General features: G+C 35.3%; 1 long non-coding RNA gene across 1 annotated transcript; it reads right to left on the bottom strand.

Annotated features, from left to right (window-relative positions):
- Positions 1–328: 328 nt before the first annotated feature.
- On the bottom strand, positions 329–5668 carry LOC132603446 (uncharacterized). The gene is made up of 2 exons (XR_009568306.1): positions 4993–5668; positions 329–616 (listed from the first exon to the last, which is right to left on the bottom strand). It is a non-coding gene; the product is annotated as an uncharacterized LOC132603446 (long non-coding RNA).
- Positions 5669–5930: the final 262 nt, after the last annotated feature.

Raw genomic sequence — 5930 nt, 5'->3', positions numbered from 1 at the left:
TATTATTTTTTAGGGAAAATCTCTTTTATTAAGGCATATTACTATAGATCCCGTCAATTTACCTTCTTCTATTTTAATCCCTATTTCTTCCTTAAATTCAATTTGATTCTTAAATCTAAGTCATCCATGCTCAAACTCCTAAAGTTAATGCATCAACCTTATTTTAGAGTCAAGTCATGAAAAAGCAAGCTTTTATTAACAATCTATATTTCACATTCGTTTTATACACAGCTTTAAAATTCTGTATTAGCAACTCTAAATTTAGAATTAATCTTAAGTTTATCCTAGAAGGGTTCCAATAGTTAAACATAACAAGTAACAAAGTATGCTTTAAAGTAAGTAAAGAGAGGGAGAAGAGGATGGTGGAGAAGGGTTAGTTAACTAAGCCTATCTCCTTGCCTTCTAGGACATTTAGTTGCAATTCCATTCTTTCTTTATTCTTTGTCGAAGCTCCAAATGTCTAAGTTTTTTGCCTCGTCTTTAGTAGTTTTCTTCTTGTCATTCCCCTGATCCAGATTCCATGCTTATGCTCGACATGTCATATTTATTCCATGTTTATGCTCCACATGTCATATTTATCCTTATGATATTCCCTGAACATTCTTTATTTTTGTGCCTCGCAAAATTGGAAATGAGAATTATTAGTAAAAACGATACGCCATCCTCATAGGGTGATGTTTTATGAACATAAACACATTATCCATCGGTTTCGAATCAAACTGTGGAAGCTTTGATTACGATGGGCTCAGGGCTCACAATATTTTCCTTACGTCACTAACGAGCCATCATCCTAGCCCCCGAAGGATAATTACCTTTCTCGACTAAATATTACCAAGTTAAGTATCTATTCAAATCAGTAGAATATCTAATAGTAGTATCTATTCTTTTCAATGAAATATCCAAAGTGTAGTATTTGTTCTTTTCAGTAAAATATTTGTTCCCTTGGATAAAATCAAGTATAGGAATCTATTCTTTTAAAAGCGAGGCCTCAAGTTAAATAACTCTTTATCGGCCTAGGCGTAGCATATGTTCAAATCAGTTAAGTGGTTAAATTGAGGCACCAGCTCACTGTAAAACAGGCAGCAACCCAATCACACAAACAAAAACATAGCAGTTTGCTTCGACTGTAGGAGCTGAATCTCTGCCAACTATGAGCACCACAACAACTCATAACATACAACCACTTAAGGTCATTACAACAGCTCAAACCTAGTAACATTCATCAACAAAATAGGCATCAAACAAAGGCCACCAACCCCTCTAAATTACAACAACTTTAGCCTCGAAATGCAGCAAGCATTCACCAGTAATAGCAAACTGAACATAGCAACAACTTTAAAGTTACAAATGTGCCTCAAGAATGTTACATTGTCAGCCTTCTCAAATGCAGTACCAATGTAGTATCTGTTGCTATATTTCTCAAGTGCAACAGTTGTTCTGTTTGTCTTTTGTATAACAAGAGCAACAGTTCTTAAGGGTAACGCAGCAGCAATTAGCAGCAGGACCAAAGCATTTGCAATTAGGCCCAGTTTTGGCCCAAGACATGGTGGTATTCCACCGCAAGATGGGGCATCAGATTATAGCTGCCAACCTCAACAGGAAACAACACAATAGCCAAATATAGTAGTAGCAAATGACAAGATGCAACAACAACTCACCCCAAACAAGTGTAGTATATATTTCCACCCAGTATTGCAACTTTTTTAGCTTCGAAATATGGCAACAGGCTCACCAAGGTGTGTTCACTCATATAAAAGGATAACCACAATATTACTCAAGACGTGCAGCAGAAGTGGGCTCAAAACCAGTAGAAAAAGCCAAAAGGAAACAATCCATAGGAGGAGCCATCTTAAAGATGCCATCATACAAATCCCATACTCAAAGGCAGTGGACAACATATCTCAATTTCAGAAGTAAATCAGAATGTAGACTCAAAATATAGCAGAAGTTTTACCAAAGTACAGCAATGACAAACCAAAGAATTTGTTTGAAAGCTCAAAAGTTTACAGTAGCATCAACAAGACAACAATTCAAGGAGATTTTGGGATGTAAACTCCCCAGGTCATGCAAATAAAATAGGGGTGAAAAATGAGTATCCAATAATGTCTATCTTTTAACAAGCTAACAACTTAAAAGAATACTAGCTAATCAATCATTTCAAATAATACCTTGTTAGGAGGAAGCAAACTTCAAGACTAATTATGAACCTCAAACTACGCAGCTAACTAAAAGGTGAGACAACAAAAGGGGGTTACCACTATCCATGTATCCAATGCCACACAAGATCTAAAGGTTCTTTAGAACCTCAGCATGGTAGGCCATTGGAGGAGGGCTGAACCCATCCAATTACATGCCTTAACTTTTAGCTGGCCAAGTGACAAAGTAAAAAAATGGAAAAACAGGGAACATCTCTTAACCAACAAACTAAGATAGCCACCGGATAAGGGTACTACAATTCATAGCCTATTGGTTCATTCTGAGGTTCAAACATTCAAGCAAAACCAGCTTTTAGAAGATAAAGCATGTTGAGGTTCCAAGAAATCAGTTAATCCTAATCATGACAGGGTAGATCTAAAATGCACATGCCTCAAAATTCTGAAAGAGTCCAGTTACCAGAATAGCCACATATGCATACCTATTCAACAACCACTGCTATTATCATCTAAATGAACCAAATAGGGACAAGTTTGAGCTAAAAGAGACAACGGTTCATATTTTACATACAACTAAAGGGAAACCAAGGAACTACTCATGCTAAATCAATAACAGGCCTTGAGTAAGCAAACAGACATAACTGGAGTTTCAATAATACTAAAGAGATAGAAAGAAAGGGAGGATGCTTTGTTCTTCAGAATAAATCCAAACAAGCAGTCCTCCACACAATATTTAATCTGACAAACAATGTTATACTCAGTTGTTTTCATAAGAACATTTCAACAATCATTAAGGCCTAGACAGCACCTAATCCCACAAACAATACTGAAATTGTACCATTTGAGAGGCTGATTATGTTTTTAAAGGAATACTTGCATACATGAAATCATACAAGGGAAAATAGCTACTTTCAAAATAGGATGATGTTTATGCCTTCAAATCTCCAACTCAGTTTAAAGAAGATTTCAACAGTTCATAGGACCATAAATATCAAGCTGATGTCTGGGTAGTCCAATCAACATAAATGACTCAAGCCAGATATATAAGACAGGGTTTATGATTCAAAAACAGATTTGGAAACTCTTATTAGTAGCAACTATGTTACCAACTATTTAAACTTCAGATAATCAGGTGTAACATAACATCGAAGCTATCTTATTCCTACTTCTTCAACTCAAGGAAAAAATGGGAGTGTGTAACTCCATCCCTTCTGAGATAAAAAAAAAACAGCATTGTGAACTGCCTCATTTTCTGTTAACAACACATAAGAGTTAAGTAAAGGGAAATAAATTGAACTTCACTACATTGGTTCTACTTTAGGATTATAATTGACAAACTAACATGACTGGAATTATGACAACCTCATAGGAAGTAGAAGAGCAGCAAATGTCATGAAAATGTTCAAACCAATGCAGAGAGAGAACTCAAAGCAAGACTGTTAAACTTCATTTCCCTCCAACTTCATCCAAATATGACTAACTTTTAGCCTACACCATAATGAACGGGTTCTTCTAAACAAGAAAGAAAAGCACTTAGTAATTTAGCTATCTATTTCCAACTCTTTAATCAAACTTAAACAAAAATGGGACTACCCTGAAAGAGAAACTCATGTTTTAAGATAGGAACTGATACCTTTAAGGATTTTGAAACTCAAACAACATCCAGTGAATTTACAACTATAAAGAGAGGAAAACAAGTAACATTTGATGTTTGAAGTTCTTCACCTAGTTCTCAGAGAGGAGAAAAAACACATCAGGTACATTTTCAGTTCAACATTTTTTCATGTTAACAAAGCAAACTACTAATGACTATAGCAAAAGATCATAACTGTCAGTAGCTTGTAATTCTACTCAACTAAAAGCTATAAATGGAATCTTTTTAACCTTACACAAATCACAGGTTCATGCATCATGCTAAGCACTAGTAGTACAGAAAAAGGTCAGATTTTTATGCCACCAACTTACCACTTTACTTTTATTCAAAAAGAGAGATCTGAAGCTTAAAATGGGTTTGAGAAGAAGTCATTCAAGCCAAAGTTGGCTATTCTTTAAGGTTTGAAATGACCAGAACAAAACGGACAGCAAACAAGCAATTTAAACCCAAAAGAACTTATACATTGGCATGCCCTAAGCTAGTCTCACAACATAATATTAAAAGGAACTACTGTGTTCATCATGCTCTCATTCCAACTATGGCAGACTCAATGACAGCCCCTATCGAAACTTAGTTAGGTGGAGGTTAGCTGTTTAAAGCTAACCTTACAGATTTTGGAGTCTAAACTACTGATTTTTATAGAAAGCAAACAAACAACCATACTAAATCCTGAAACTTGCTAATTCTTGTCAAAACATATTGTTAATTCCTTATACTCTCATCGTATTCATATTGTTACTTCCAGAGGTTCGACTACCTTCATACTTCAATAGTCACAACTCATATTTATTAAATACTAATGCAACAGGTAAATTGTAATAGGGATCAATGAACCAATAACCTTTTGATTAGGATCCATTGAGAGACAAACTAACATAGAACTACACACAGGGATTTTCTAAACTATATCAAAATTTAATCAAGATGCTAAACTTGATTTGAACTAAATTGATTCGCATGCTAAATTTATCTGAAATTTAACAGTGGAGGGGTATTAATATAAGTCCATGTTTCATTACCACACCAAAAAGAAAACATGACAGAACTAAGATGAAAATAGGAAGGGATAGTTACACCACAAAAATTAATAACTTAGCATACATATACGAACTAAACTAATCTAAACACAGAATATGCAACCAGTAATAAAAAAAAAGTAAAACAAAGAGGAGTAAAGAAGATTACCTTTTTGTCGAGCAGCGACGGGGGCAACGAGGTCGAATTAATCACCTTTCACCAAACTTGACAATTTCGACGAATCGAATCGACTTCAACAATTAAACTACGGGCTCTAACTTCCTCGAAACTCAAGGCTTTAGCCGAATTTTTGAGTGTTCAAGCCCTTAGGGTTGTCATAAACCCTTTGAGGTGTAGAAACCATAAATTTGGCCTCTTCCATTGTTCATTCCCCAAAAAATGAGAGGAAGGGTTTCTATTTATAAAACCCAAGAAATGCACAAAATTGTGCTCCAACCGATGTGGGATTTTTCGTTTTCCACATGTTTCCCCCCCCCCCCCCCCCCCAAATTTGAACTTCTCCCCAAAATCAAGAATCAAAACATCGTAATGAGACAAAATATTAACAAACTCGTACCATTTCATACCAATAATCCCTAAATTTTGCAAGATAGTACTAAGAGAAGTGACAGCAAGGCAAATTCGTACAGAATCCAACCAATTGAGTCGTTGGTTGTACGATTGAGGGATTCGTTTGGATTCACTGCGTTTTTTGGAAGAACTGGGTCATTTGTTGTACGAAGAAGATGATGAACAGTCCTTTTTTTGTGTCCTCTGTTTGAAGAAAAAGGGGTCGTTTGTTTTTAGGGTCTGTTTTGGTTGTTTTTTATAGTGAAGATGAAGGGTTTGGGGGTTTTAAGTGAAAACTTGGACTCCCCTCTTTAAAATACATAGCTTTAAATTAACTTAAAACACTCTCTGTAAAATAATATTCATAAGGAGTAAAATTTGTAATAGATAGTTTGAAAATACGAGCTTTAAAATGAGCCCAAAATTAACATAGTTCCGAGCAATATTTAAAAAATGTGAAAATTGCTGTCAAAATGAGCGTTTTAATTAACAGTTTTTTCTAGTTAGACGGAGCGGGATACGCATCTTATGTTCAA

Source organism: Lycium barbarum, chromosome 7 (assembly GCF_019175385.1).
Source record: "Lycium barbarum isolate Lr01 chromosome 7, ASM1917538v2, whole genome shotgun sequence".
NCBI classification, from domain to species: domain Eukaryota; kingdom Viridiplantae; phylum Streptophyta; class Magnoliopsida; order Solanales; family Solanaceae; genus Lycium; species Lycium barbarum.
This window is presented reverse-complemented; position numbering and strand designations above follow the sequence as displayed.